Source organism: Centroberyx affinis, unplaced genomic scaffold (genome assembly GCF_046629955.1).
Source record: "Centroberyx affinis isolate AG114_WGS23_722 - 3 ecotype Tasmania unplaced genomic scaffold, CSIRO-AGI_Caff_v1 ptg010591l_1, whole genome shotgun sequence".
Taxonomy (NCBI): Eukaryota; Metazoa; Chordata; class Actinopteri; order Beryciformes; family Berycidae; genus Centroberyx; species Centroberyx affinis.
In genome coordinates, this window is record NW_027284869.1 from 82,287 (window position 1) to 94,621 (window position 12,335).

A 12,335-nucleotide genomic window follows, 5' to 3' on the forward strand; every position below is an offset into this window, starting at 1 on the left:
GAAACTCAGGTGAAGTTTGTTAGTCCATACAGCGTCCTGAGCTCCACAGCGGAATGGCGCAGAAGCCTTCTCCAAAACAACTGAAGTGTCTGGGGACCTGACTTGACTTCACAGTGAAAAAAAGAACGGAAAATAACCATGAAATGGCTCCATGCAGCTTGTCCAGCATAGCCAGCAAACAATCATAAAATCAATTTGTATGCTGATGACATTTTATTGTACATAACAAACCCCTCATCCTCCCTCCGGTATCTGGCTACTCCATCAATCATCAATCAATCAATCATTATCAGTAAAGCATGAAACAAAAAGAAAAGAATGTGCCACTTGAATTTTATTAATAGTGGACTCCATTAATTCAAAATCTGAGATTCTGCCTCTAACCAAACTCAATTGGGAAGGTGAGGTTTGGGACTTTTTCCCTTTTAAATGCTAAACTCAATCTATTAAATACCCTTGCATCCACATCTCATCAAATTTAAACAATTATCCAAACTCAAGTTCGTACCCTCACTAATAAAAAGGACAATTTGGAAAGAAACTACCATTATCTCTAATAGGTTGGATTTCCACTGTCAAGATGAACATTCCTCCAAAAATCAATCACCTCTCCTCCATGACGCCTGTCAATCCACCATCAAGCTGGTTCTCCTCTCAACTCTGCAGTCAACACATATTACTGGTAAGGCAAAAAAACCTGAATGAAAATATCCAACTTCCAGGAACCCAAACCTTCTATCATTACTTCCTTTCACATCAATTACAAAACATCCAGCACCGGACAAATAATGTAAACCCATCACAGCTTCACATAGAACAAACTACAACTCAAAAACTGCCCATCAAAGACATTTCATTCTTCAACAAAACCATAAAAACTCACGGCTGCTTCAAAAGAAACTATCAACACCACTAACTGCCTGGTGGAAATCAGATGAAATCCTCCACCATAACGTTCCACCCTCTGTTCCGAATAACAAACAAAAACTTTTATTTTCCAGACATAGAAGCTAAAAGGAATAACCAGCTTAGAACATTTATTCAATGAGGGCATGCTCATGACCTTTGACCTCATTCAAGAAAAATACAACATATTGGATCACTGCTACTTCAAGAAAAAAACAAAAATTTTGTTCACTCAAACCTAACCAGAAAATATCAATTCCAATAGAAAAATGAATGGACATCAGACCTTGGCATGCAACAATCCAGCATCAACTAGCAAAGTATATGCAATAATACTTTTTCCATGACCTGCATTCCAAAACCTATTTAATACAGACTAAGATCCTCTGCAGAACCCACATCACCAGGCACAAACTTTACCATATGAGCTTCACAGATAGCAACATATGCCCGACCCAAACCCTGAAAACAGTTAAGATGCAATGATGCAACATGGGCCACAGATAAATAAATTGCGTAATTACACATTTAATTTATTGGCATTTCCTGCAATGATTGCTCTGATTTTAGAGGCTTTGGCAGTGTTGCATTTCATAGTTAAGATATTTTTCTTCCACATAGCCTTCAGTTTTATTAACTCTTACATCATGTATGTCTATGTTTGATAGATCCATCCACCACATGGATTTGAAGAACACGGATGCATATTAGCAAGACAATTTGAACCGGCAAACATAATATTAGCCTGCATAAATTAAACAACGTGCGAAGAATGGGATCCTGGGAACTCATTTAAAAAAACCAGCCGAAAAGTATGTACGCAGATTTTCAGATTTATAAGAACAAACTTGGCATGAGAATTCCGCTACGACAACATCGACCTATGCATGCGCACATTTTGCAGACAGTGGAAAACGCCGTCTTCGATGGCAAAGTAGTGAAATAAAGTAAAAATGCCCTTTACACTCAGTTCATTTCCAGGCCGACTCCACATGAACTTTGAAAGCCCTCTAATATGCTGCGTAATTTGTTGCCTATCATTTGTCCAAAAATAATCAACATTTCATTATAGGCTCATATTGTGTGAATTAGTCTCAGTTACGTTCATTACAGTCTTTCAGCAGCGCCTCAATTGGTCCCAAATAATTTCATTGGAGATGTCCTCCAGCCTCCTCTTCACCATCGGCTGTACCCACTGTCTGATCCTCCTCCCTCCTGCAGACAGTGGAGGCGCTCTGCAGCAGTTCAGATGCACCGGTGTCTCTTCAAAGAAGATGACACAGAGAAGTTTTTCTTACACCGGTCACACCAGTATGGTTTCTCCCCAGTGTGGATACGCTGGTGTTCCCTATATGCATGAGAACAATTGAAACTCTTCCCACATTGGTCACAGTGGTATGGTCTCTCTCCAGTGTGGATACGCTGGTGTCGCCTGTATGCATGAGAATAATTGAAACTCATCCCACATTGGTCACAATGGTATGGTCTCTCTCCAGTGTGGACACGCAGGTGTTGTGTGTATGCATGAGAATGACGGAAACTTTTTCCACATTTGTCACAGTGGTATGGTTTCTCTCCAGTGTGGATAAGCTGGTGTCGCCTGCAGGCAAGAGACTGACTGAAACTCTTCCCACATTGGTCACACCTGTATGGTTTCTCTCCAGTGTGATTGCGTTGATGTGTTGCTAGATTACCTGACTGACTGAAAGATTTCCCACACTGCTGACAGGAGTAAGGTTTCTCCCCTGTATGAACTCTCTGATGAATCTCTAACTTTTGACGTGTTGTGAATGCTTTGTCACACTGCTGACAGCGGTGATGTTTGGGTGTGTCAGTGTTTCTCTGTTTCATAGAGAAAGATATAAAGAAAGAGATCAGGACAGAGAGACAGGTTTAACACTTAATTACTACCCACACTGTAACATTAAGTTATAAATAGACAGACTAATAGACTAATTTTCCCAACAGATTAACATCAATGTTACAACAGTGATATTTTTTCTCACCTTTTCTGAAGAATTCATCTTGCCTCCTTATTGCCGAACACCAAATTCAACACAGCTGTCCTGAACTGAGATAAAATGGCCGACGACGTTCCTCTCCTCCTCTCTTCTCTTCCCGCCAATCAGCTCTGACATCATCAAAAAGAGACAGTCGGTAAGACAAGGGAACAGCCACAAAACAACAAAAATAATAGTAATAATAATTAAAAAAAAGAATAAATAGTAATAATAAATAAATCTGGCGTGCCTCGCCGATATCTCGGCATGGATGAAGGAACGCCACCTTCATCTTAACCTGTCAAAGACTGAGCTCCTTGTCATCAGTCTACGACACACGGTTCAGAAGTTATTGGCCAAAACGTAAAGTTGCTTGTTACAGCGCCACCATCTGGCCAATGTGCGTGGGCTGCCTTGCCTGAGTAGTGGGGGGGCCGTAGGAGGCCGCCTGCCAGATATGGCCGCTGTACAGCACAAGCAGACAGCCAAACAAGATGGTGGTCGTCTCAGCAAGGATCACAGTCACATGGAGGTCCAGCCAGAGACTCTGACAGTTAGAGTAAACCTCACACAATGCATCCAAGATCATTGGCCTTCCCACCCCCAATCTCTCAACACAGGACCCCACTCACGCACGAATGCAGAACGTCTCTGGTAAGACCGCCAGGTGATATAGGCCTAAACCTGTTTTTAAAAACCTTGTATATGTTATAAAAACCAATGAGTACAGATTTACAGATAATTGCAATCCTTCTCCACCGTAGTTTTGCTACAAAAATACCTTCATCATCCCATCGCCCTGTAGTGCAACCCAGGTCTGATGAGGCTTCACCAGGATTCTCTCAATGTTATATTTAAAAAATATATTTTTAAGTTGACTCCTGCCTTTGCTCACCAGTTGATTTACAAAGATCCTTTAATGACGTAAGAGAAGAGAAGTTAAAGTGGGTCTACAGTGTCCAATCATGTCCATGTAGGCCTGTTTCACTGCTGGGAAGTCTTCCATCTCTGAGCCCACTCAGTTGTTTTTTTTTAACTGACTGATTACTGATTTGTTCTAAATGTGTCTTTCATGCGTCTTTCATGATCAATAGTACTTGGGGCAGTTGACAACTTAAACCACTAGATGTCAGCAGAGAGCCACTCTCCAGCCAGCAGGATGATAGAACGCTCCATAGAGTTGAGACTGAAGACATGGGCGTGGCCGTTTCTCGGTTCCGGAAGCAAAAAACGCATTCATTTTTTTTTTTTTAAACATACACATGGTCACGTGACTCGCCATTCAGGGTGCTGCAACAGTTGAATGACCTGAACCGCTACGCAGTGAGCCAGCAGCTCAAACGAGTAGCAGCTGCGTCGGGAAAACTAGCAAAGTTGGAAAAAAAGTCAAAGGTACAAGACTGTGTACATCTGGGTGTTAGAGGGTAAAGAAGCTACTCATCCCGGAGAGAACTGCCCCATCAAAGTCCCCCAATCACAGAGCTCGAGTGTAACAGAGTATCAAAATCCTGAATTATGAGAAATTTTAGTGTAGCAATATTGTTTTATGGCCCCCTGAACACACACACACACACACACACACAATATTTGTCCTCCAATCTCAAACTCCTTTCTCCGCCTTTGCTCCTACCTGAAGCAGTCCGAGGGCCGTGAGCCTGAGCTGCTTCTTCATCAGAGGAAGACAAAGGCTTTTCCCTGGTCGCCAAGGCCTCTATCTGACCTGGAGTCTTCTGGTCGGAGTTACCGGACGCTCTCCGCGGCGCTACGACGAGCACAACCGTGCACATCTACCGTAGGACTAACACAGTAGTAGCCTAGCATAACACATCCGAGCTAAGACAGCACAAAGTTAGCACCGAGGATCTGGAAGAAACCCGCTGACTTTAAACGGCTAGGCTGCTTACAGCTTTACAGCTTTGAACCCGGACTGCTATCAGGAACTACTAGACTCAGGAAGACCAGGAAGACCGAGAGGAAACTTCTTTTCTCTCTTTGTTCTTCTCTCGTCAACAGTAGGCCGCCATGTTGCTTTACACCGGCGATACTAAACGCACCCATGATGCATTGCGCGAACAGCCAGAGCCGAGTGGAGCCGAAGTGCCGAACGAAGCAAAACCGCAGATGCGATGGGTGTTGCGGGGGCAGAAAAGAGCCAGAAAGGAGTTTTGAGAGAAGAACCTCTACAGTTTCGCTTCCTTTTAACTTTACAGCTTGAATTATCATTAACATCTTTGCATTATTAACTTGTATTTTTCATGATTGACTTGTCTAAATTTTTCTATTCTGTTGATTCGTAATATAAATTCAGTGATATTTCAGATTTCTCTCTTAGATTTGGCTCATAATGACATGACCAATTTATTGTTTTCATAATTGTCATATCATTTTTATCAAACCATTAATTATGATTATTCTGTCTGATTAGTTACTGATAAACTGTTTATTCAAACTGTTTGTTCATTTTATTATAATTTTAGTGATTGATTTTTCCATATATCAATGATTCAGTGAATTCTATTAAAATCTTTTTTAATTCCCCAAATTGGTCGTTTTGTCTGGATCATGTCGCCCATCAGTCCCGATATACATTTATTATAGTAATTTATTTGAATTTAATTGAATTTATTTAAGAATTTAGAATTCAGTGTAGAGTGATGAGATGAAGTGATGATAGAGTTAAAAACAACTGTTACTGCTCTTCTTGTAGAAGTGTAGAGTCAGCAGTTATTGATGCAGTCTAATAAACACAAATTTGATTCAGCTTATTAAAGAACGGGGCCAGAAGATACAGAAACTCTGACAGTCTCATCAGCTTGATTGAATTTAAACCCACACAGTGAACACAGGAGAGGACATTCAGTGGAAGAATATATTTATTATTACACTAAAGCACACTCAATAACCAGGTAAAAACAAGTGAATATGATACATGCAAGAGATATATGGAGCTATATTTACCACAAAACAAATTGTACGTAAACCCAAGACTGTGAAATGGTTCAATCATAAAAAAAATAATTTGAAAACTCAAAGTAAGTTCTGTAAATCTATACAGGAGTGTAATCCATGTGTTGCAGTGCAATACTCAGTTTACACTTAACAACCTTTTACCTTTGTAAGAAACAAAAGATACAAATGACAATAATAAAAAACAAAAAACAGCATCTTCCAACAATAATCCATTTCATAATCAACAAATCAAGAACGTATATGAAGATGTAAAAAAGTAGAAGATAAATTCTCATTAACGTTCATGTTTAATTTTAACATAGAAACTTTAACAACAATATGCATTAAGTATTCTTCAAAGAACTAAAACAATATTAATAAATAGAAAAAAATAAAAAATCATCAACTGTGTGTGTGTGTGTGTGTGTGAGACAGAAAGGTAGAGTGTGTGAAGGAGTGTGTTTCCTTTCTAAACAAAAAATAAATATCAATGTTTTCTTCTCCGGTGGCGTCCAGCCTGATCTAACGGCTCATGGATTCAAACTATAGTTCTAGTTTGTTTGGACTTGGATCACTGATGGAATTTAAAGTCCAGAGCCTCGTTCCTCTTACATGGATAACTGAGTTAGCTGATGACTTTGGTGTCAATTTGGCATCAGACCGGGATCTTCTGTTCCTTGAAGCAAGTTTAAAACTTAGTCTAACTCACCAGAGCAACAGATTCTTAAGATCAAACCTGCAAATCCACAGGTTTAGTCAGAGTTAGCTGGATTATGACCAGGCTTTTTAAAATTTAATCCATGAAAACATTTCCAGACATGCATGCATGGGTACACAAATCTTCCACACACTGGTTCCTCTTTAGATTTAGTTTATTTCCATACCCACAAATGGCAACACTAGGCATTGTTAATGTATTCTGTTTCATTGATAGTCAAAGTGAGCTACAGTGCCACACCAGGTAGCATGGACGATAGGTACATGTCAAGACATGCTATGGAATTAGCTGGAAAAAAACATCATATTACAATTAGTTCTCTAAATAACATCATCACACTTTACACACATTACATCATCAAGATACACGGCTCTTCTTTAACATCAACCACACCGTCCCGGATTTCTCTACCTGCAATCTCCACACATGCCACGCTCATTAAATCCCCTGTGGCTCGGCTCCCTCAAGTCCAACCAACACCGGCCCCCCTATAGATTAACACACACACATCAATTTATAGTATAACCCTACATAACAACCAAATGTTTCTTATTTGCTTTGTTTAAACCCAAACCTGCCTGTCACCAGCATGGCCACTTCACTTCAGGTGAGGCACCTGTGCAGTGCAGCAGGTCCCCCCCCCCCCCCCCCCACCCACCCACCCACACACACACACACACACACACACTTAATCCTTCTTTTCCCTGACTCCTCCCATGACCATGGTCGCGCCCCTCAAGCTTTGCCACACAGAGAGAAGCCAATAGATCAAAATGCTGCAATAATTAGACAAGATTTTAGAAGTGAACGTGTCCTAAGAGATCACCAAGATCCAAGATGGTGTCTGAAAGATACAGGTTTAAACCAGAAGGGATTATTTACAGTTTCAGTTTGAAGATTATTTTCATATTTTACTTGTTTACAAAGTTCTTAACAGTTTAGGCCCGGCCTGTATTACAGATTGTACATGACTTTACATCCTGCACGAGCCCTCAGGTCCTTCAAACGCCACCTCAAAACCAAAATCTTTTTAACTTAGGTTTTAATTAACATTGCCTTTTATCCTTTACAGTAATTCTATTTTTCTGTTGTTTGAACCTTCATCAATGTTCAAGATCTGAAATCACAGATAAACCCTTATGTAAAGCACACTGATTAGCTTTTCTTTTATGTGTTATTATCCTTACCTATTTTAGCATTCTTTTTTTAAACACATAATTTTATGAGTTTATCATTGTGAAGTGTTACTTAAGTGTTAATAATTGCTGTTTGTGTTTGTGGCCGAGGGTTTTAGAGCAAGTAATTACTGAAAGGCTCGGTCGTCTGAGGACAGATTTACTGAGGTGTCGTTCCTGTAAAGTTTCCCAGTTCCCCGTTCCCCATGAGAATGGAAGCCAAAGAAATCAAAATCATATATGGCGACATCATTACAGGCAAGAATTAATAAAGACTTATTTTAAAAACGGGAGCGCACAGTTATCCAAGATCACTACATCTGCGTTTGATAAATGGATCTGTCACACGCATTCAAGCAACAAAGTTAGCCAGATGCAGATTAGCAAGACAGTTTGATCCAGCTTGTATCACACTGGTCTGGATTAATAAAAAAACACGTACAAAGAACGAGGCTCAGTTTGGTGTTGTGACCTGAACACTTGAGCTTCCTGTGTTGGTTGGACAGAGAGAAGCTTGTTCCTCCTGCAGACAGTAGGAGGCGCTCTGCAGCAGTTCAGATGCAGCGGTGTCTCTTCAAAGAAGACGACAGAGTGAAGTTTTTCTTACACCGGTCACACCAGTATGGTTTCTCCCCAGTGTGGATACGCTGGTGTGCCCTGTATGTAGTAGGATCATTGAAATTCTTCCCACATTGGTCACAGTGATATGGTTTCTCTCCAGTGTGAATACGCTGGTGTGTCCTGTATTGGCCCATCTGACTGAAACTTTTCCCACATTGGTAACAGTGATATGGTCTCTCTCCAGTGTGAATACGCTGGTGTTGTCTGTATGTTGTAGGATAACTGAAATTCTTCCCACATTGGTCACAGTGATATGGTTTCTCTCCAGTGTGAATACGCTGGTGTGTCCTGTATGGGCCCAACTGACTGAAACTTTTCCCACATTGGTCACAGTGATATGGTTTCTCCCCAGTGTGGATACGCTGGTGTTGCTTGTATGAATGAGACCGACTGAAACTTTTTCCACATTGGTCACAGTGGTATGGTTTCTCTCCAGTGTGGATACGCTGGTGATCCTTGTATGTACTTGAACGACTGAAACTCATGCCACATTGGTCACAGTGGTATGGTTTCTCCCCAGTATGAATATGCTGGTGTCGCTTGTATGTACTTGAACGACTGAAACTCTTCCCACATTGGTCACAGTGGTATAGTTTCACCCCAGTGTGAATACGCTGGTGTTGCCTGTATGAACTTGAATTATTGAAACTGTTTCCACATTGTTCACACCTGTATGGTTTCTCTCTGGTGTGAATACGCTGGTGTTCTGTTAGGTTACCTGACTGACTGAAAGACTTACCACACTTCTGACAGGAGTAAGGTTTCTCTCCTGTATGAACTCTCTGATGAATCTTTAACTTTTGACGTGTCGTGAATGCTTTGTCACACTGCTGACAGCGGTGACGTTTGGGTCTGCTGGTGTCTCTCTGTTTCATAGAGAAAGATATAAAGAAAGAGATCAGGACAGAGAGACGGGTTTAACACTTAATTACTACCTAGACAGTAACTAAGACAGACTAATAGACTAGACAATTCTAATGTTTCCACATTCCGCACAGTTATAGATGCTGAACATGTTCTCAACGCATTTCTTGAGTTAATTTACTCAGTCTGTTGATTCTTGATGATTCGTAATGGTGATGATGATGGTGACGATGAATGAATGGAGTAGCAGATGAAGTTGCAAAGTAACAGAAAAAGGCCACAAAGTTGAAATAAAAACTGATAGAGTAAATCAAATAACACAAAAAGTAACCAAATAACAAAACAAAAGTTAAATTATTATTTATATCAATTTACTGGCAAAGTGCCCGTGATTGCTCACTTCCTATATTTCCTGTTTGTCTGGTGAAAACAGGGACTCGGTCACCAGGTGATGCTATTCTTCTATACTATTCAATAAATAAGGTAAAGAAAATAAATGGCTCGAACATACTGGCCCCTATTATTATGGGCATAAAGCATAACTAAGTAAAAAAACAGAGCCATTAAACAAAGCACCACTGTCCTCTGAGCATCTGAAAAGTCACAGACAAGATTACTGCAAGTCTGTCAACAGTCTTATTCTTTATTCCACAGCGGGAACTAGCAAACATATTTTGCTGATAGGCCGTTCTAGTGTGTTTGTCTTTGTTTTTAGGAGCACACTGCGTACTAGTCCCTTTGATCCGGTTCTGGTTTCTAAGACTCTTCCCATTAACCAAGATCCTCTGGGTGCATTTGAGTCTGCAATGAGCACAATGTCTCCTTTGACAAAGTTTCACTTAACACGGTGCCATTTGTTTCTTTCTTGCATAAGTGATATGTATTCTTTAATCCATCTTGTCCAAAACAAATCTGCTATGTACTGCACTTGTCTCCATTTGCACCTTGTATATACATCATCAGGCTGAAATAAGCCTGACAGAAGATTGGGCTGGACTTTAAGATGGAGAAGGTGGTTTGGAGTCAAAGCTTCAAGGTCATTTGGGTCACTTGATACTGTAGTTAATGAACGACTGTTTAAAATTGCCTCTACTTCACACATGACAATATTAAGTCCCTCTTCATCTAGAGTCTGTTGGTTGGTGATGGACAACAGTGTTTTCTTAACTAGTCGTATCAGTCTCTCCCACACTCTCCATGATGTGCTCCACCGGGGGGGCTGAAGATCCACTGAACTCCCTTTTGCAATAATGCTTGATTTTGTCCAGATTCCACTTCAATGCATCTTTCATCTCTTTCTCTGTTGAGATTAAATTTGTTCCATTGTCTGATCCTATTTGGAGGACTTGACCTCTCTGACTGACAACTCGTACAATAAGCTGGTTCACTTCACACCTTGGTTTCTTCTTGAAGTATTTTCAGCTCATCTGTGAATGCTTCCCTGTGACAGAACTGAATGAGAACAGTTTCTGCTCTCTTTAAATCCTCAACACTGAGCGATGAGGCACTTCTTGTTTTGATAAACATTTTCATTTCACTTTCAACAGACTTGTTCTGCTCGTCTCTGTCCGTTTTTTGTGGCGGGATAGTCAGAATCTCTTTTCTTCTAAAAAGACAATTCCAGCAAAAGGCTTCTCAGTTTTAGAAACCATGCGACTGCACTTTGTAGGTTCTTCCAGGATGAAAAGTGATGCATAAGCTTACTTGTTGGACTTGGCTTAAACAAAAGAGTTGTATCCATTGTAACCTTTTCTTTTTTCACTTCAGGGTCATCCGTTGTGAGTAAATTAATTCAAGAAACACGTTGAGAACATGTTTGGCGTCTATAACCGTGCGGCACGTGGAAACATTAGAATTGGCCGCTACACAAGTTGAAAACTACTCTGCTCTTCATCGTCTTCCACCTGGATCAGTTTACTGGCAAAGAAACTGTGATTTCTCACTTCCTGTATTTCCTGTTTGTCTGGTGAAAACAGACTCGGCCACCAGGTGATGCTATTCTTCTATACTACTCAAATAAAAAAGGTAAAGAAGAGAAATGGCTGTAACAGTTACCAACAGATTAACATCAATGTTACAACTGATATTTCTTCTCACCTCTTCTGAAGAATTCATCTTGCCTCCTTAGTGCCGAACACCAAATTCAACACAGCTGTCCTGAACGGAGACAAAATGGCCGACGACGTTCCTCTCCTCCTCCGCCAGATGCTTCTCTTCCCGCCAATCAGCTCTGACATCATCAAAGAGAGACAGTCGGTAAGACAAGGGAACAGCCAGAAAAACAACAGCAATAATAATAATAATTACAATAATAATATAGCTGCAAGCAGTGACTGTAGGATCCAAGCAGTTCTATGAAGACTTAAACCTACTGAAGAAATATGAAGGTTTCATTAATGTGAATGGTAAAACAATCAGTTAGTATAACAGGAGAGAGTCAATGTTAAGTTAAAGCTCCTATATAAACAAAATGGCCGACCTTGAGCAAATATATCAAATACATATAAAGATAGTACAAAAACAGTATAAAACAAAATTAACTAATTTGTATTCATATGACAAATGCTGGCCTTTTTATTGATTTACTAATTTGATAAATGCTGATTTGTTGATGTAATTGATATGCTGATAGGCTAATTGGATGTGCTGATTGACAGTCGTCTTGCACCTGTTGTCAATGACGACCAAAACTGTAAGTAGCCCACGGATGACTCTCAACTCAACTTTATCTATTTAGCACTTTACACACGACACAGTTGATCCAAAGTGCTTTACAACACACACACAGAGGAAAATAAAAACAAAAAGAAGGAAACAAACACAATAAAAGAGGAGAAAAAAAATCAGAGTGATGATAAATAATGATGATAATAACAGTAAAGGCACATGGTCACACAGAGCCCAAAGTGACAACACAGACCTACAGAGACGTCAGGAGAAAGTTAAAAGCTAGAGAGTAGAAGTATGTTTTAAGACTCTTGAAGATCTCAATAGTGGGGGAGAATCGGATAGAGAAGACCCCGGTCCCCGTAACACTTAGTCCTGGACCTCGGGACAGACAGAAGTCTTTGGTCAGACGATCTCAGTCCTCTGACAGTGTGA

At 40.3% G+C, this 12,335-nt stretch overlaps 1 protein-coding gene and 1 pseudogene across 1 annotated transcript in view; one reads left to right on the plus strand and one right to left on the minus strand.

Moving 5' to 3' along the window:
• Positions 1–12,335, minus strand: part of LOC139640778 (zinc finger protein 208-like) — an 84,797-nt pseudogene that overhangs the window by 63,274 nt on the left and 9,188 nt on the right.
• Positions 1–12,335, plus strand: part of LOC139640780 (zinc finger protein 420-like) — a 68,788-nt gene that overhangs the window by 26,873 nt on the left and 29,580 nt on the right.